Here is a 20577-nt window from a genome sequence, read left to right as displayed (position 1 = left end):
GGTAAATAACTTGTGGCATAGCCATGTAACAGAATCCTGAATAATAGTGAAAATTAATAAATTATATATTGATGTATCAACATGGATATCCTCACAAACATTGTAAAGGGGAAAAAAACAAAACAAAAACCAAGTCTCAGAAGGGTACATAGGGTATGATACCATTTTTTAAAGCTTAAAATATGTAAAACAATGCTAGATATTGTTTCGGGATACATCCATAGGTAACACAGGTATTAAAACTTTTGTGGAAGTGATTAGCAATAAATTCAGGATAATAGTGACCTCTGGAAAAGGTGGTAGAGGAATGGAATTGGGGAGGTATCAAAGGAGACTTAACGGTATCTGAGGCATTTTTTTTGTTTACTTTTACTTTTACGAAAATTATAGACATCTGCAATGGTAAAAAATAATACAGAGGTCCCATGCGCACTTTCCCCAATTTTTCCATCATGCAAAACTACAGCACAATATCACAACCAGGATAACCAGGAATCTGCTCTCCATTTCTGTAATCTCGTCCATTCAAGAATTATGTAAATCATACGTATGTATATATAACCATACAGCACGGATGGAGCCTTTGGGGACTGACTTTATTGAATCAGCATACTTCCTTGGAGATTTCACGTTAAGCTGTTGGCACGCATCAATCATTGCTTCCTTTTTATTGCTAAACATCTGAGATGTTTTATTTGCTTAAAAAGATACTGAAGCAAATATGGCTAAAAAAAAAAAGTTCGAACTAAACAAAGCTAGGTGGTAAGGTCATGGGAATTTGCTGTATTTTTTATTGTTCTTTTCTGGATGGTTAAAATATTCCCTAGCATTTATAGTGCATTGCATCCCATTCAATCTTACACTCAGGTTATGTATTGCTATGCCTCATCTTCCTTGCTAGACACTAAGCTCTCAGAGGCAAGATGAGCACCGATCCATCTCGTATCCTCCTCTGTGCCTCCCAATACTGATGATGACTACATAATTGTACACATTAACGGTCCTTTTGGATGTATTAGTAGAAGCGTCTGTCCTAGGCCATAGCACTGACTCAGGGACCAGACAATATGTGAACTGAGCGTTTGGGGACAGCGAGGTTGTCCAGAAGGCAAAGGGCCCAGCAAGATCCCAGAATGCATCTGTCTATTGCACAGCTCTATTCCAGCTCCTGAACGCTGCCTGTGGTCTGCTGACCTGTCCCTGGCTTAAATTGCTGACATTCACTACCCTGTGCATAGCTTCTCTAGAAAGATCCCAATAGGATTTCAGGAGAACTACTCAGGTCCCATTACTCACACTTGTTGCTAAACAAGCAAAAAGCCCAAGTAATACTTTATAGGGAGCTGCTAACTAGTTAAAGTAGCACTAATTTGTACTCAGGTTCATTGCAATCTAGACCTCCAAGCAGCCCGGCAAAACCTCTCTGTAGCAGCATTTTCTTATCTCTTAGGGTACAGCCCATGTAATGGAATGAAACACATTTTATTTCTTAAAAAATATTATATATTATTTGGCAATGAAAAGGAAATACTGATATGTGATACAACATGGATGAATCTTGAAATCATTATGCTAAGTGAAAGCAATCAGTCACAAAGGGCCACCTATGATTTCACTTATATGAAATATCCAAAACAGGCAAATCTATAGAAAAGAAAGTATAGTAGTGGTTTCTAGGTTGAAGGGATAGCGGCTTAGAGATAGTAGCTACTGGGTGCAGCGTTTCTTTTGGGGATGATGAAAATGTTCTAAATTTGTGGTGATGATGGTTGCACAAGTCAGTGACTATGCTAAAAACCATTAATTTGTACACTTTAAATGGGTGAACTATAAGATGTGAATTAAATCTTATAGTTTAATTAAATCTTAAAGCTGTTACTGCTTTATTTCTCTGCTGGCAAGGATGCAGAGAAACTGAATCTCTCATACATTGCTGGTGGGGATGTAAAATGGTACAGTCACTCCAGAAAACAGTTTGTCAGTTTCTTTAAAAACTAAACACACACTTACCAGCAATCACACCCCAGGCCTTCTATTCCTGAAAACTTATGTCCATACAAACACCTGTTCATGAACGTTCCTAGAAGGTCTATTTGTAATAGCCAAAAACTGTCAACAGCCAAAATGTTGTTTTCATAGGTGACTTTAGTATGTGAATAGTTAAAAAAACAAAACGAAACAAAGCTGTGGTACATCCAGTATCACTGAATACTCAGAATTAAAAAGGAATGAACTATTGATACACTGCAATACTGTGGATGGTTCTTGAGGGTATCACACTGCCTGAAACAAACCAATCTAAGGTTCCATACTGTGTGATTCCATTTATATAACATACAAAATTACAGAGACAGAGAACAGAGCAGTGGCCACCTCGTTAGGGATGAGGGCGAAGGGCAGGTAGCATGTCACTATAAAAGAATAGCACCGGAGAACTTTGTGGTGATAGAATGAATAGATCTATTATCTCAATTGAGGTGGTGGTTACACAAATCTACACATGTAACAAAATGGCATAGAACAATCAAACACCTAAATTATACCAATGCCAATTCCCTGGTTTCGATATTGTGCTATATTTAAATAAGATGTAACCATTGAAGGAAGCTAGTGAAAGGTACACAGAACCTATCTGTACTATCCTTGCAACTTTATGTTGATCTATAATGATTTCAAAATAAAAAGTTAAAAACAAACAACATAGTAGCTAGCATACGTGATCCACTATCTTTGCAACGCTCTCAGGGCAAATGCAGCTTAACAGCCTGGAAGAGCACGCTGGGTGCCCTTATTCCATTTCCTGGTCTTGTGTGATAAGGAGGCTTCGTCTTGGAGAATACACTGCAGGATACGTGGCTTTCCTTATAATCCAGTCCATGCTCAGTCCTGAGATCTCTTTGATGCCCCGTGACAGGCAATTAAGAACTAAAATCAGTCTAGTATATAGTCCGTGCTTAAAAAGAAAAGAAAAAAAAATGCCTATTGAATATTCTGCAGCAATTGCTTCTGATTCTAGGTTGGGATAAAACAATTAATTGTCTTCCCTCTCTTCTCCTCTGTCCACACTGACACAAGGGAATCTGGGCATTTACACATTCACTCAACAAATATTTGGAGCAGCAACTTAATGCCAAGCATTTTCCTGGATTTGGAGGATACAATGATCAAGAAAAAAGGATTGGGCATTTAAAATATCTGGTTATTTGCTTCTAAGTTTCATTCCTCTAAAAGCAGAAGATCTAAGTAAATGTTATAGATAGACATCCTGATTATTCCGTCCCTTTCAAGACAGAAGAAGTACCAAGGGGAAATGATAATCCAAATCTACTTCTGACCAATCGGAAGAACTGGAGAAATGGAAATAAGCAGATCAGTGGGGGGAAACTGAAAGCATCATCTTAAAGTTCTTTTAGAAGGTTCTTTCAGAACTGTCATGGAAGAGAAAGTTGAACGTCCATCATCCTCCCACCTCAAGTTTTAGAGGAGAGTCAGTTTAAACATTTAAGGGGGAAAAAAGGCAGTAAAAAGTAAAACCTCTGGTCTGAGACTGTAGAGATTAGGGAAGGCTGTCAAAGGTGAAGTTCAAGCACGGTGACAGCAAAAGACCCTGTAGAAGAATAAAGAAAGGAAACACCTATAGAAGCAAGAGTGCCACAGAGGGATCCTAGCTAATGAGCCTGGCTTATAAAGGTACACTAGTCAGAGGGCAGGGTCCTATATGAAGAACTTCCAGACCTCTCAAACACAGAAGAATCTGCGATGAACAAAATTGTAAGAACCTCCAAGCTCTGCCCCTACTATGACCGCCAACTATATTTTAGGATTCATGTTCAGAAAAAGCAATAAATAGGTACCCTATTTAATGGCTTTGTTTCCTCTTAGCCCTAAAAAGTGACTGCAGGAGGTACTGTCAAGTTTCGGAGTCCAGATCCTGGAGCCAGAAAACGTGATTTCCAATTCTGATTCTGCGATCAATTGGCTGGCTTTCCTGGGGGTAATTATATACCCTTCCTTAAGATAAAATAATCCATGTAAAATGTCTAACACTGCCTGGTGCACTGTAAGCTCTCAATAATTAGTAGCTGTTGTTTTTGTCACTATTATTTTTAAACTGGAAACAGCAACATTACCACGAATCAGATGAAGAAGTTGTCTAAGGACACGTGGCTGGTCATACTCCAGCAAACGGCGAGAACAGGTAATCATGATGGTAACAATGTAAGAACTATCCACCAGAGCCTGACTGAGACTGCAGCTAACACCAAAGAAATGGAGCTGAGAGATGGCGAGACCATGAGACTGAGCCCTGATGGCATTACTCAATCCAGTCATGACGGAATCTGATTCCCTTTGGATTTTTTTACAGGAGCTAATACATTTTCATTCCCCACCCTGCTTTGACACTGACTTAAGCCACCCTGAGTTGGGTTTCTGCCACCTGATTAAAACAGACGGTCAGCCTTTGGAAAGGGAAACAGAGATCACATGGAGCCAGCATAGGTTAACAACAACAAAAAAACAGGACATGCCAGACTATCTTCATTCCCTTACTTAAAGTTAACGAGATCAGTAGATCAAGGGAATGCTGTAGGCTAGTGTAACTAAACGAGCAATGGGTTGACATTACTCTCGTGACATCCTTACAAATAAGGAATAAGATATGGCGGTGGTGGGAGTCAGTAGGACAGTAATATGGACCAAAAACGGATACAGCTACCTAATCCAAAGAGCGTGGATGAGTGTCAACCTCTGGGATCTGCTCAGTCTTATTAAGGATATTCATCAGTTCTTTCAGTGCTTTCCATTTCTAAGGCCACCTGAGCGTAAACCCCTACCACCTTTCTCCTAGACCAGTACAACAGCCTCCTGACTTTCGGATGCACAGCCCCAAATGGAGTGGTCATTCACAAACATGAAACTGACTGCTTTACTTCCCTGGTCCACTCCCATCCCCCTTCCAAAGAACTACTCCTTTTCCCCCAATTGTTATTTTTCTTCTTCTATTTGTGTTACTGGTTCATTCAAGAGTATAAGTTCCACAAGAGCAAGAATCATGTCTCTCTTATTCATCAACACATTACCTAGTGTCTACTCTAGATCTAACACATAGTAGGCGCTCAGTTACTAGAATGAATGAATGAATGAATGAATGACATGGATGAACACTGGCAGAATAATGATCAAACAGCCAGTGACACTATTACAAGTGCAGTTAGATTAACACGATCATATACAACTCTAGGAAGCCACCAAAAGGTTTGAGGTCAGGTAAGAGATAGCAACTCCTCTTCAATTTTATATAAATGGAATTATACAGCATGTATTCTTTGTTTGTGTCTGCTTTCTTCCAGAAAAATTATTTTGAGATCCCTCCGTGTTGTAGTACGTATCGATAATTCATTACTTTTTATTGTTGAGCAGTATTTTATCATGTGGATATACCAGTTTGTTTAGCCATACACTGGCTAAATTTCTCTGTTACAATAAAGTGGGACCTAGGAATTAAGTGTCTGGATCACATGATAGGTGTATATTTACCTTTTTAAGAAAATGTCAAGGGGTGACTGATTAACTCAGTTGGTTAGAGCGTGTGCTCTTAACAACAAGGTTGTCGGTTCGATCCCCACATGGGCCAGTGTGAGCAGCGCCCTCCACAACTAGACTGAGACAACTACTTGACTTGGAGCTGACGGGTCCTGGAAAAACACACTTAAATAAATAAAAACTTAAAAAAAAAAAAAAGAAAATGTCAAACTTTTTAAAAGTGGTTGAGCCATTTTATATGCCCATTTTATATGCATTTTATATGCAGTGTGTAAGAGTTCTAGTTCCTCTACAACCTCATCAACACTTGGTGTGTTCAGTCTTTCTAATTTTAGCCATCCTAATAGGTATGAAGCGATACCTCCTTGTGGTTTTAAGGTGTATTTCCCCACTGATTAATGATGTTGAGCATCTTTTCAAGTACTTATTTGCGACCCTTGTTGGACATCACAGATCATTTGTTTGTTTGTTTGTTTGTTGAAATTACAAGCGGTTCTTGCTCAGTACATTACTAGACGAACCATACAGAAATTCATACAAAATGAAGAGCCCCCATTACCAATCCCCAACACATACATAAGCTACCAAAGGTACATAAGAATCACCAGGAGCACTTATTAAGGCATGCGCATTTTAGCCCCCACTCTGAGAGACTCTGATTCAGTAGGTCAGAGATGGTGCGTTTTTAACAAGCCCCTAGGTGATTCTTTTTTTCTTTTCTTTTTTTTAGAAGAGCAAAGATTTTTATTAAAGCAGAAGTACAGCTCTCTTGCAAGAGGGGGTACCCGAAACTGGGATGTCCCGCCCCTCCGTGATTCTGATGCAAGCAGTCCGTAGATCATTTCTTGAGAAATTCTGCTCTTAAACTTGTCCTACATAAGAATGGTTGAAGGAATTACGGCGGGGCATCTGGAGGGGAAACATACGCAGGAGGGAACGGACCGCCTTCAAATAAGGAAGAGCTTATGCCTGAGTGCCTGAGCTCATTTGCTATGTTGTACCATGAAGCTTCCAAAGTTTGGAACCTACAAGTCAGATCAGAAAACACTTTCTGAGAGCTACTGTGAAACAAAATCAGGCCACAGATCCAGGAAGGGACTTTGACTTGCCAAAGTCCCCGGGCTTGCAGAAAAAAAGAACTTCTTTGGGTTGAAAATGCCCGATTGGGAGTCAGGTAGAGAGAGGACAAGAGAAATCCCAGACACACACATACATTCACTCATTCTCTCTCTCTCACACCCCCATCCTCACCCCCCCCCCAAGGAAAAACTCTCCTTATAAACACCTGGAGAGGACTGTAACCCGCAGACAGGTAGTATGTGTCTTAACCCACATTAAATAGCAGCTATTTGCCCTAAGGCATATTTCCTTGGCTCTATTTGCAAGGCCTAAAATGGTAGAGAAAACACAGCATTTTGTAAGAGCAGTCCTTTTTATAGATAAGTAGATCTGTCCAGACCCTGTCCCAACGATTTGGGGCCCATAAAGTTTTAATTTCTTAAGCTTGTCCATAAACAAGCAATAGGCTTTGGAAAATCAAGGTCAACAAATGCCATTTTCCCTCAATTGCAGCACCCAAAGACATCCCCCTTCATCAGTTAAATAAAAAGCCATTTATTTGATCTAGAGCAGAATCAACCAAAGCACTGTTTACCGCAGTAAGCTGCTGATCCAAGAGGGCCGGGAGCCAACTGCCAGCAACTCCTGTACCCTGGCAGAAACTCAGCTTAGCCTTCATCACTGGGTACGACTGGGTGTTGCCCAGGTCCCCATGTACAGTACGTCTTCCTTTCCTCTCATTTAAAAACAAACCATACAGGTGCTGGCTGCTCTCAAAAGAGGCAAGTGAGGCCCAATAAACAGTCCTTGTTAGAAGGCCTGATAGTTTTGTTTTGTTGTTGTGTTTTTTTGTTTGTTTCTTGAATGTCTGGTAGTTTCTACTTTCAGCAGTTGATCAAATATTGAATGTAGTACATTATTCTAAATAAGGGCACTCTAATTTAGATTACTATCACCAAAGTAAGTCATTCTAGGGTTGACTTTATATTTACAGGTTTATAACTTTTTAAATTTTGTTTTATTTCAGGTACAGCCCAGTTTCCTCCAGGTCACCACCCTTTCCAACTGGCACAGCTATGGGACACTGGGTTACAAGCACTTTTACTGAGCTCTTACTTTGTGCCAGGATACATACTCTTAAGTCTGAAAATAGCCTGACGGATGAAGCAGGCAATCTTATCTCCATTTTACAAAGAAAACTGGGCCTTGGAGAGAGTAATCTATGTGTCCACGGTCACACAGCTGGTGGCACCAGGACGCTGTCTGTACTCACTCTTTCACCAGCTTCTTCCTTTTAAAAGAGCAAATAAAGTGCTCTGAAATGGCGCAGCCTGAGTGCCAGACTTCCGTCATTCCGGATAGCAGGAATGCTTCGTGTCAAACCTGAAACTGTGTGCAAGGTTATGTGTGAACCCCTCTGTGGGGAGGGGACCCAGATTTCTAAGGGGTCAGTGATCCCAGCAAGGTTAAGAACCAGTGCCAGGGCAGGCTGTCAGCTTTTCCATTCCCCCCTAAGGTGCAGGCGCTGGCTGGGTAGGGAGCATTGTAGCAAAGCCTGACGTTCTGGCTTCCACTCTTAGCCTTGGCACTAATTTTCTGAGGACCCTCGGCCAAGGCAGCTCACCTTATGAACCACAGATTTCTGTTCTCTTCTCCCCTGGCCTTGACTGTCTATAATTATACTGTCCTTGGCAAGGATTCTTTAGCATTGTTCGATTATTCCACTGTTTTAACATATGGATTCTTACTGGAATTCTCCCCAAGTCCTATAGTGACGCAGGCAGGTTTAAACAGACACAAGGAATAACTAGTTTTTACTAGACCAGCTTACCTCCCTGGGCCTCAGTTTGCCACCTGTAAACCGACTCCGTTGGGTCACATGGATCAGGTCGCTTTCATTCCCTAAGGCTCAAGGCACAAAGCTGGCTACCAAACAGCACGGGACGTGGCGTCATCGCTCCCGCACGCCCCCACTTGTCTTTTCGGATCTGACAGCAGCTGTTTCCCACCCCCCTACCCCGCACCCCTCCCCCGCCCTGTGTCCTGCCGGGCGGACTCACCGCTCTTGCTAGGTGCGCAGTGCTCTAGCTCAGAGCTCGGCTGCCCCGCGACTGCCCAGCCAGGGCAGGAGGGGCGCCGGGCTCCCGGGACCCGCACCACGCCCGGCCTCTGCTCAGCGGTCCCCACGGAGGGCGTGGGTAGGCGCGGCTCTGCCCACGCTGTGTGCGTGCGTCAGGAAGGGGCTGCGAGGTTTTCGGCCTTTGTTAATTGTCTATCTGGAGCCAGGTTGTTTTCCACTCGCAGCGCAGTAACAGCAAGGCCCTGACTGGCCCGCAGCCAGGTGAGATTGCCTAGTGGGTGTTAGCGCCGTACCCAGGGACACACCCACCCTTGGCTTCTCGTTAAGCAGCTTTCTGGTTTGGGCTCCTCACCCAGAAAACAGTCCAGAATCTAAGCCATGGGGGAAGGGGGGGACTGTTGACGTCTGATCATTGGATATCTGTGCTCCTGCCCAAATCAATAAACTTTAGGGCTGGACATTGATTTAATTCTGCGTGTGGGCTACCCCAGGCCCCTGGGTTCTTGTCCCAGTTTCCCTGGGTGCCCTCTGCCCAATCTTAGACAAATCTGCCAGTCTCCCTATACCCGTTTCCTTTTCTATGTGGAGGAGTATGTCCCTTCTCTCACTACTGTGAGTGGGTCACTGTTCTAGGCACTAAGGATTCAGCAGTCCACCCGACAGACAAGTTCCTGGGTGGGTCAGACATCAAATACACAATTGAAAGTGATAATTACTATGAAAAGTATGGAAAGTTTCATATCAGGGCCACCAAACCTTCTTTGTGGAATCACGGACTAGGTTTTTTCTAAATCCTCCCAGTTCTAACATTTATTCTTAGTCTCATAATTAGAGCTTATGATTTATTATTAGCGATAAAGTGGTACTAATACTGCTTACTAAGTGCCAGGCACTATACTAAACATTTTACTTGTATTTTCTTATTTATCTCATTCACAACGTCTCTAAGAAATAGGAAAGCTGCTACTGCTGTTGTTATTATCCTCATTTTAGAGAGAAAAACAGGCTGGAGAAATGAAAGTAACTTGCCTACACAGCTCAATAACAGGACCAGAATTCAAATTCAGACTATCTGAGGCCTCAGGGGTGCTTAACCACTACTCTACATCCATAAAAATACGGAGACCGAGTGGTGGTGTATCTTGAATGCGAAGGATGAGAACTATGGAAGAGGAGGAGATGGTTTTAACCTGTAGAGGAGAAAAGCAAAGGAAGGGAGAGCTTTCTTCAAGAGCTGTCCATGGATTGGACTTAACCATATGACCTTAGAGGTCACTACGGTAGCACAGGGAAAGCTATAGGGAGACACACTGCAAACATGTAAGGAGGAACTTCTCTAATAACCAGAGCATTTCAAAACTGACATCAGTCACCTGGAGAGAGTGAACAACCTGTCACTGAAAGTCAGCATTCAAACAGAGAGGCTTACTGGGGACGCTTTCAAGACAAGTCATGTAGAAGTTCAAGACTGGTTGACGTGATCTCTAAGTTTTGTTCCAATTCTGAAGGAAGTCTGAAGGGAAATTGAGTCCTAGAGTAGCTAAGTGACTTGTCCAAAGTCACCCAGGGAGTAAAGACCTGACCTCAAAACCAAGTCTAACTTCTTGATCAGACTTCTTGTTTGTAGGTGAGGGTCTTGTGAGGGCTCAGGCCCTCAGTTTAAGCTCCTGTAAAGTGTGTGTGCGTGTGTGTGTGTCTGGTCTTTTCCTTGCTTGTGTTGAGTGTTGTTTTCAGATACAAGTGTCAACCCCCCACTTCTCCCCCCCCATGGCAATTGTTGTATTATAGGGGTCCCAGAAGTAGCAGGGTCCCCACTCCCCTAGAGATGTATTTGGTAATTACAGGAAAAGGAGACAAGCTGGATAGCTTTTTCATCTAAGACTGATGTTTCTTTGATTCTTACTTTAGGACTCTGGATTATCTCAAGTTAAATTTCTAATGCAATCTCAACCTTGTCACAAATATTTTGATGAGCAGTAATCCATTGCATCTTCACAAGAAGCATTCTTTTCTCAGTGCTCTAGAGAGCTATTTGTTTTTTTCTACTGGAAACCTCTAACAAAGGAATCCATTTGCCTTTCGGAATTGATTTCTAGAACATTTACAAAGAAATAGATATGGGTTTGTCCCCCGTTACACTAACTCAAAGACAAAAAGTGTTCCCTTTCATTTATTTCTACCCTCAACAGAGTGATCAATTTTTATATTTATTTTTGAAAACAAAATATATTTACCTGGTTCAAAATTCAAAAGTATACTGTCAGGGCTACAGCTTATTGATCTTGGAGTTTTCTCAGTACCTGGCTTATTGCCTTGTATATAGTAGGTGCTGAATAAGTGTTTATTGACTGAGTGGATGAGTAAATGTGAATTAAGAAGTTGTAGGATTTGGTGGTTACCAGAGCATAAGGGGGTTGGGGGGTGGGGGATGAGGGTGAGGGGGATCAAATGTACGGTGATGGAAGGGGAGCTGACTCTGGGTGGTGAACACACAGTGTGATTTATGGATGATGTGATACAGAATTGCACAACTGAAATCTATGTAATTCTACTAACAATTGTCACCCCAATAAATTAAAAAATAAATAAATAAAAAAAAATAAAAAATAAAAAAAAATAAAAATAAATAAAAACCTCGAGAACTTCAAAACGCCACCAATCGCCTCTTAAAAAAAAATATACCAGGGGAAAATAATCACTTATAATACTGATAAAAAAATAAAGTATCTAGGAATAAAAAAAAAAAAAAGTTGTAGGAGACAAACAGATGGGTTAGGGTGGGGCAGCAGACATTTTGCCTGAGGTGCATGGGTTTAAAGGAAACCAAACAGAACTTACAGACCAATTGCAAACTTGACCATGACTTTATCCAGAGGTCTGTACCATCAGCAGCAGACTCTTTTGGGTTGAATATTTCCTAAAGACTATGTACTAGCCAAAGTCTTTTGGTTGCAAGCAACAAAAGCAGAAAAGGAATTTATTGAAAGAGTAGTGGGGGGGAGCTCAAAGATCAATGAAAAGGCTGGAGAACCAGACTTAGGAATACAGATGGGCACCTAGGGAACCTGGGTAGCCAGACACCCAGAGGAAACCATGCCACTGCTGCTGGATACTGGCCATGTCCTGGGGACTTGGTGCCATAGCTGACTCACCTGCCATCATTGCCACCAGATACTGAGTGTCACCACTACCAGAATAAATTTTATACATTGCCTGCTTCTCTTGACTCCTGTCTTCAGAATCACAGTCCGGGAGGGATTAGCTGACCAGTCCTGCTTGGCTTCCAAGCAGTCAGGGGTCAGGAAAAACTGATACCACAGAATTTTGTCTTGCTTGAAGGAGATGCAGGGCCTGCCTCACACAAAGTCCTGTTCCCCAAACTTATAAAAGCAGTTTGGAGACTGGGCAACCAGAAATATGACAAATGTCCATTATGCAGTCATCTTCTAATAATTTGAATAATTAAAAAGTATAATCTGTATAAAGTGCTTAATACAGCACCTGAGCTGAACTCTCACAACCAGAAGAAGTGCCTGTCATACTTATTACTCAACCTTTTAATTTAAAGGACTTCTTTAGAGCACCAGTATTTTCTTCCCAAACCTCTCCTTTTCTTTCTTGTTGGAATCACTTGCAATTGCAGTGTTGAGCAAAGAAAGGTTGACAAAAGGTGAATTGTGCCAAATGCTTACTTAGCAGCACAGTAGGGGAGCAGTGTCATGAGCCTAATAAATCCAATCTACTTTTCTGATAAATTAAAAGAAAAACTGCCTACTCTTTTAGAGTCTCAGTCTTGGGATCATATCTATGTTTTCATTCAACTTTGTGAAATCTACCACTAATTTCTACAGTAATAATAAAAATAGATGCTACTTACTGGGTACCTAATACATGTCAGAAAATATTTATGGATTATTTCTAATTCTGACAATTACCTTATATGATATATTAGTTGCACTTTATAGTTGAGGAAACAGAAGCTCACAGGGATTAAGCAAGCTGTCCAAGATTATACGGCTCATAGGTGACAAGTCATAGCCAAGTCCACTACTATATACTATCTCTCATGTGGCTGCTTTCTCCAAATTAGCATCACCATTTTTAAAAATTCTACTAAGTCCAAATATAAGTTTTGCGAATTATTTCTATTTTCAGAAGTATTGTCAGAAAGACAAGTCAAGATTTATTGGTTGTCATGTCTTTTGCAGAATTCAACTTTTGTTAGATAACAGACTACTGTGGTATCCTCATTAGCAATGCATAAAAATTTTTATAACAAGAATGTCTGCTTTATTGAGCCCAAAATATACCCATGTACTCTGCTAGTCAGCCCTAACAGGTAAGTATTACCATCTTCTTTTTATAAATGAGAAACCCAAGATTTAGAGAGTTACAAACTTGTCGGGGGGGCTGGCTGCTAGGAAGTGAGAGAACTGGGATTGCAATCCGAGCAGTAGGATTTGAAAGCCTGTGGTTTTTTCCATCACGTCATACACCCTCTGGGCCAGTTTTATAATTTGTGTTGAGAAACACCATTTAGTATCTGTGGAACAGTCCTGTTCTCAATCTGTAGAAATATGTGGAACTTTAGCTTTGAAGCTTAGGAGATTCCCTCCAAGTCTACTTTACTAGAACTCTATCACTGAATAAATGCCTCTATTCTAGCAACTAACTTTCAGGTCATCAAGAAGACATATGACTGCCAGTTGGACACGGGAGCTGGACCTGGGCAATTGGAGGCTCCCTACTCTCTCTGTGCATGCCACTTGTCCCCAAGCTAGAAGCTGCGCAAGGACACAGCCTTGAGATAGTAATGTGGTGATGATACTCTCTGGACGGTACATGACTGGACTCTGTTAAGGCCTCCATATATGACGGACCCCAGTGAAGAGCTCTATATAAACTTTTAAAATTTGGCAGGGTGGGTGCGGGAAACTACTCGTTTTGTGGTCGTCCTGTCTTAGCCTCATAAGTTCTATTGCTTATTAAACCTGTAATCTACCAATCTGGAGTGGTCTGCCTTTTTCTTCGGTTTCTCCTTGCCCTCTGCACATGGGGGCTGGGAAGTTTCAGATTACACCTGGGAAGTTCCTGAAGAAGTTGCAACCCAACAAACCATTACAATCCTGATTTTTTAAGTCCAGTTTTGGGGAATTTCTTTGCTTTTACCATATTCTTTGTTTAGTCAGGACTCCTTTGGTCCTAGTATTAGAAATCCAACTCCTCCAGAAACAATAATGTCCAGTAGAGGACCAAAGACCAAAGACGAAAAGAACATCTCTGCCTGTATGTCTCTTCAAGAGAGCAAGCCCTCCAAAAGCTCTCCAGCAGACTCTTCCTGCTATCCCATTGACTAGACTAGCATGTCCACACCTAAGCCAATCACTGCCTGACGGATTGGCACGATGGATGAAGGCAACATTGGGCCAGCCCTCCTCTGAAGCATAGATCATGCAGCCTTAACAAAACTGGAGGTTTGTTGGGAAAGGACAAGGGGGAACGCTCTTGCGTAGGCAGCCAGGAGCGTCTGCTGCAGGAGGGAGTGGGCAATTCTGCAGGGAAGTTGGGGAGCCCCTCAAATACTATTCTAAGTTCCCTGACTCTAGCACTTTCCTGGGCATTTAATATTTGACTGTTCAGATTCAACTAGGTAATTCTAGCCATGCACGATGCTACGCCATAGATGCAGGCTAACATAGTAACAGCAAATGAGCATATCCACAAGATGGCAGCATTACATAATTATTGAAAACCATGATGTGGCACAGGTTCTTGACTGTACCCCTCAGTGGCATATTCTGCGATCTACTGAGTGGATGCCTGTCTTTATAGCCACACTTAATCTTGAAATATATGAGCAATTTCCTTCCCAAGGTGTTTTACAATTCTGAGATACATGGACTGAAGAAATGAAGAAGCAGTTTCTCGGGGAATCAGAAAAATCTGAGTTTAAGTACAAAACTGGATTCATTTAGTGCACTTGGGCAAGTTAACAAAGGTCTCTGGGCCTCAGCTCTCCTATCTAAAAATTTAAAACAATGAAAATACTTTTCCTACAAAATCTTTTTTGACATAAAATAATATAGGTAAGAATAATACCGTATACATATTAAAAGTAATTAGCATGGGAAAATCAATCAGGGTAAATGCCATCTGAAAACTCAGTATCTTTAAGTTGATTAGAAGGTTCTGAAGCCTTTAGAATAGACTAGAATATTTGTTATGTTTCCTGTGACATATCTTAAAAGCCTATAGTGGTGATCTTGTCAAAAGAAATAATCTACATAAATCAATCAGTTGTGGTAGTGTCATAGTTGTTATACTTCTCTTATTTTGGGCTTTGGACAATAATTGTGACGTTCCTATTTCAGCTGACAGTCTCTCCCTCCACCAGAAAGGGTAAAAAGTCACCTTTGGATTGAATTGCCTAATAATAACAGCAGCAGGGTATACTTGTATGAGGTTTATGGTTTAAACAAAGTGCTTTTACATATCCTATTTCACTAGGGCAGAAGCTATGCAATCAATGATTGTGTGGGACAAGAAAATATAGGCTAAGAAGGTCAACAGAATTTGAAATTTTACATGTAAGCAACAAAATATTTAAAAATAAGCGTTTCACATAGGTCAGAGGGGGCTATAAGATAAATATAAAGGGCTTTATGTTTATCATTTGCTTAGAGCCTAGAGAACACAGGTAAGTTATCTTAGGAGTTCAAATCAGGTTGAGTCTGACAGGAAGTAAGGAGGGTCTGGAAAGTCCAGTAGATAGCTACAATTATTACTGAATAGGTCAGTTGGCTTCAGAATCTGGCAGGGGGAGAAGACAAGTAATTAACACTGGACAAGGCAGGTGTAAGCAGCATAGTGTAGGAGGGATGGCTGGTGGGGACAGGAAGATTGAGGTACATAACTGAGATTAGATAACCAGGATCAAGGAACGAGCTAGAAAGCCAGGGAATACTGGGTTTGAGACTCAGCCACGGAGATGGGTATCAGCTCTCAAAAGTGTGGGAGTTCAGGCACAGCTGGAAGTCAAAACCTAGACCCTGACTGAGCACCAAGTTGCAAAATGGAGACACTGGACAGACCAACTAAGCTGCAGATGGGCTGAGCCGGCCAGTTGGAGGGGGTGATCTACATCAAATGTGGGTGTACTGAGGTAGGAACTGCTAACTAGCTCCTTATCCAGGCCTCGAGCAGGCACAGGGTCTGGACAGGGCCAGGCTAACTGTGAGAGGAACAAGCATACCTCACAGAACAGGGGAGTGAAGCGGGGCGCGTTCTCACAAGCTGGGCGCGTTGAGTAAGTCACCACACCTTTCCAGAAATTCCACTTCCTTGCGTGCAAGACAAATAGAACGGCAGCTGCTTTATCTACCTTTAATACGGGTCATGAAAAGCAGGAGTTAGTGCATCACAAAATACCTGATGAACTGTAGAGGGCTACGTAAAGACGATTTGACTTTGCTTTGTGCAGTAGGGCCCTAGGATTCAGAGTTCCATTTTTGCCCAATCGAGCCTCTGGCTCTATTCACTGCAGCGTCTTTTGGGTGGTATTGGATTTCGCCAGGATCAAATGGAGCAGCTATTCCATTTTCTGTGATCCATGCAGGCGCATGGAGAGGTGAGAGTTAACAGGATGTGCTCTTAGGACTGGCTCTCCTCAGGAATGGCAACTCAAGCATCTTCCAAATTTAGTCTCACAAAGAAAAGTAGATTACTATAGTGAGTAATAATGAGTCACAGGGAGCAGTTTCATACCCTCGCTAATGAACAATGCAGAGGAAGAGAACAGCGGCTGAGAAAGAAAGGGACACAGAAATTGCAGAAACTCCAAAACACTAATAAGACTCTTCCAAATAAAAAAAATAGCCAACACAAACATCCCCAAAATGCCATTCATGAGAGTGTATTTCCCGGAATTAATGGTTCATCTGATTAAAATAGAAATTTTAAAGTATAATTTGATTATCTAAGTATTGCCAGGTCAGACAGATTGACCAGCATAACATAATGGGGGTGGAGGGGGGAACTCAGCGGAAACTCAGGCAATTCATCTTTCATAGTACTTTTCAAGTCCTGGCCTTAGTCAGGTATTCAATGAGTACAAGGAACAGCAACGATTTGAATTTTCTCCCTGTCAGGACATATCTTTGCCATTTAAATATCACAGTGCAGAATGTTCATTGCAGACACGAGTTAAAGCCTCAGGCATTACTTCAACGCATCTCTGAGAGGGAGGGGTGGGGCTAGTGAAAACAGTCATCTAAAAGGACAAGAAACTAACTTGGCTTGAGTTTCACTGTTAACTCTCATTCCTTGCCAAGACTGTTGAAGAGTAAGATCATTTCATGATTTTCCTCTATGAGAAGCAAGCAAGTTTTTTTTTTCTTTTTAGACTAAAAGGGACCTACAGAGGTCATTTAAGTGAGGCCTCTCCCCCACCTCCAAGGAGAGCTACCTTTACCTAAAACTAAGATACCATTACAGTTGGCGCTCTGTACCCCCAGGTTCCACATCCATGGATTCAACCATATGTTCGGCCCACAATGGCTGTGTCTGTATTGAACATGTACAGACTTTTTTCTTGACATTATTCCCTAAACAATACAGTAAATGCTATTTATATAGCATTTACATTGTATTAGGTATTATAAGTAATCTAGAGATGATTTCAAGATACAGGAGGATGCACACAGGATATATGCAAATACGACAGCATTCCCTATAGGGGACGTAGCATCCTGGATTTGGGTGTCCTGAGGCATCCTGGAATCAACTCTCCCTCCCCTGCAGATACCAAAGGATGACTGTATTGCGTTTCTTAAATATATTTAAAAGAAGGTATTCCCCAATCTTTCTAATTTGGGAGGCTCTTCTAATTTCTAACTTTCTATTGTTATGTTTCACTGTTAGAGAATCTGATTTTCCTTACAATCAAGTATTAAGGAGGATGGGTGAGGATCTGCTCATCAGTTTCATGTATTATGTGAATTTTAAGAAGCTGTAAAAAGAGCATGTTAATTTCTTCCTTCTACATCAAAATATGGGAGTCATCTTCAGTAAATAGCACAGTATTTTTAAACTAGAAAGAACCTTAGAATCTGATTTCTCCTTTTAAAAAATTACAACATTAAAACCTAGGAAAATATTTAAGGTAGAGTCGCAACTAATTCAGATTTCTTGACTACTTAGATTTCCTTACACCATTTAACCTAGCCCTTAAATACCCAAATAAAGGGATAATTTGGCTTCTCTCCCACTCCAAACTATTCTTTTTAGAATAAAATAAATTTCCACAACTCTGGCACTGTTTCCTGGGCTCTTGCTTAAAGTTAGGAAAACTTCCAGGTCCTTTAATACTCTAAATGTAGATGGCAACATTTTACTTACAGAAAAGGCAGAAAAGGACACCTTCTCATTTAACAAAGTACACCGAAATGCCTAACTCAAGCATTTAAAAGATTTCTGTAGTAAAGTCTGTTTATTCTCAGTTTTGTTAGTGACATATTGATTCTCCCCATCTCTAAAAACTTGCACATTTATTTCTGTGAGAATAAATATTGATTTCTGTGGAAATTCTTGAGCTCATGCAAAATATGAGAGATTTGAACATAGATGAGATTATTCTGTTTTTCATACTTGATTAACCATATTCTTGATTTTGAGAGTCCTTTGACCTCTTACTAATCACCCCCTTTCAACTAACTCTAAATATCTATAGAACACAATTATTTCACTAATGGACAACAAATGTGTCTTGTTTGTGTCCATAAAAGGGACATTTTCAATTGTATGAGCACATGCTTACAAACCTGACTTGGAGAATTCTTGAGATTTTGAAATGTGTGAGGAAGGGACTAGGGGAGTTGCAAAGAAAAGAACTCTTCCAAGTTTAGTAGGTTTCACAACAATGCTGGTCAAAAAAGAAAACCTAACAATCTCTTTTAAGGACAGAATGAAAGGATTAGGATTTAAATTTGAAAAGAAAAACTTAAGGACTAAGAAGATAGGATAGCCCATGAATATTGGTTTAATCATCACAAACTGTACCAAAACAGAATCAGAAGTTGTCATGATACAAGGGGCTTTAAGACCAGTAGCATTTCTAGAAATATATGCTAACCAATTAATTTTGGATGCGAGCAAAGATTTAGCTACAGGAATATTCATTAAAGCATTGTTTATACGAGCAAAAGTTTGGAAATAACCAGAATACTCAGTTGGGATTGGTTAAATGTTGTTCTGTTAATATGATACATATTTAATATATTGACATTAAATGTGATATTTTGGAAAATTATTTACTTATATGGAAACATGTCTCCAACAAATCATTAAATGAAAAAAACAAGTCTCAAAACTGTGCACTATCATGACTTGTTGCGAATTTTAAGAAATAAAATGAAACATATACACACATATCCACTGATAGATAACACATACAAGCAACACACACACACACACACACACACACACACACACATACACAATGCACAGAAAAAAGACTGGATATTTATATACAGCAAATGTTAATATGTGGCGATTATCTCTAAGATTTTTTTCTGATTTATCTAAATTTTCCAGATTTTTCAAATGAGTATTTGTCACATAAAAAAGCAAAAAAAAAAAAAAAACAAGAAACACTTTATATGCCTATGTGATTATTAAAAGGTCACTGGTAGCATACATATGGAATTTACCAATCTTTAGAGTCTCGAAGCCTTATGAGTCAAAAGCATAAATAAGTTCAAAGAATAAAATTAATTGAAATAAATGTATGGTTAATGACTACATAAAATGTTTACAGAATGTCTCAAATGTGTTTGAAGTTGCTACCATAGACGCAGCAGTCCACTGTAACAAAACCTTGTGAACAACAAATGCAGAGGAAAAGAACAGGGACTGAGACAAGAAAGGGACACAGAACTGCTGTCATTGTCACTCTGACCCAGTGGGACATTTCTGATGTCCTCATCTCTTCAGTTACTCCACTAACTCACTTATCTGATGCTGCTTATGCACAGGGCTCTGGAACAGTGAAACACCTGAAACAGTGTTTGACATCCTAAGGCATTCCATTTTTTCTATTTATTTGTACCTAACAACTCTAGAGATTGGCAGGCCACCCTGGTGTTTTTATTCCCTTCCTTACAACATCCACCTATACTTCTCCTGCTTGTCCTTATCATTTTACTGAAAACATACTCTGATTACCAGTGACCTTTTCTTGGATAAACACCTTGGCTTAAAAAAAAAGTTTTCAATGCATCTTGACCTCTCTATGAACACAGAAGTCATCACTGGTGCATGATTGCCCCAATTTGCATTCTACCCTTTCCTTTTTCTTTTGGTTAAAGGTTGGGGTTCTAGTCTTTTCTTTGCCACTAAGATCTGTATGATCTTGGGCAAGCCACTTTGTCCTAGCAGGGCACAAGTGATACCATGTTTCCCCCCAAGTAAGACCTAGCCGGACAATCAGCTCTAATGCGTCTTTTGGAGCAAAAGTTAATATAAGACCCGGTATTATATCATATTATATTATATTATATTATATTATATTATATTATATTATATTATATTATATTATAAGACCCAGTCTTATAGTATAGTAAAATAAGACTGAGTCTTATATTAATTTTTGCTTCAAAAGACGCATTAGAGCTGATTGCCCAGCTAGGTCATATTTTTGGGGAAACGGGGTATGTGTGAAACCACTCTGTAAATTGCAAGGCATTTAAAAATATGATTGTTGAACTAGATGATCTCTAAATCTCCCTCAAAGTCTAAAATTTTTACCCTATACTTTATTATATTTTTAGTGAATTCATCTAATCCAGGAGTTAGGAATTGAATTTTGTCACATTTTAGAAGACTCCTCCCATTACACC

General features: G+C 40.4%; 1 protein-coding gene across 10 annotated transcripts in view; it reads right to left on the bottom strand.

Annotated features, from left to right (window-relative positions):
• ARHGEF37 (Rho guanine nucleotide exchange factor 37) overlaps positions 1 to 20577 on the bottom strand; it is a 50613-nt gene that overhangs the window by 27572 nt on the left and 2464 nt on the right. For 3 of the 10 annotated variants that reach the window (XM_033095617.1, XM_033095610.1, XM_033095616.1), the window contains exon 1: positions 8664 to 8900. The exons of 2 other annotated variants lie outside the window; for them this stretch is intronic. The gene's annotated coding sequence lies outside the window, so the exon portion shown is untranslated. Of the gene's footprint in view, positions 1 to 2716; positions 2954 to 8434; positions 8575 to 8663; positions 8901 to 20577 lie in introns of those variants that run through there. 5 more of the 10 variants (XM_033095618.1, XM_033095612.1, XM_033095620.1 and 2 more) reach the window with 3 other exon arrangements.

The sequence above is a fragment of the Rhinolophus ferrumequinum genome, chromosome 24, assembly GCF_004115265.2.
Source record: "Rhinolophus ferrumequinum isolate MPI-CBG mRhiFer1 chromosome 24, mRhiFer1_v1.p, whole genome shotgun sequence".
NCBI classification, from domain to species: domain Eukaryota; kingdom Metazoa; phylum Chordata; class Mammalia; order Chiroptera; family Rhinolophidae; genus Rhinolophus; species Rhinolophus ferrumequinum.
Note: the sequence above shows the minus strand (reverse complement) of the source record. Positions and strands in the feature narration are given on the sequence as shown.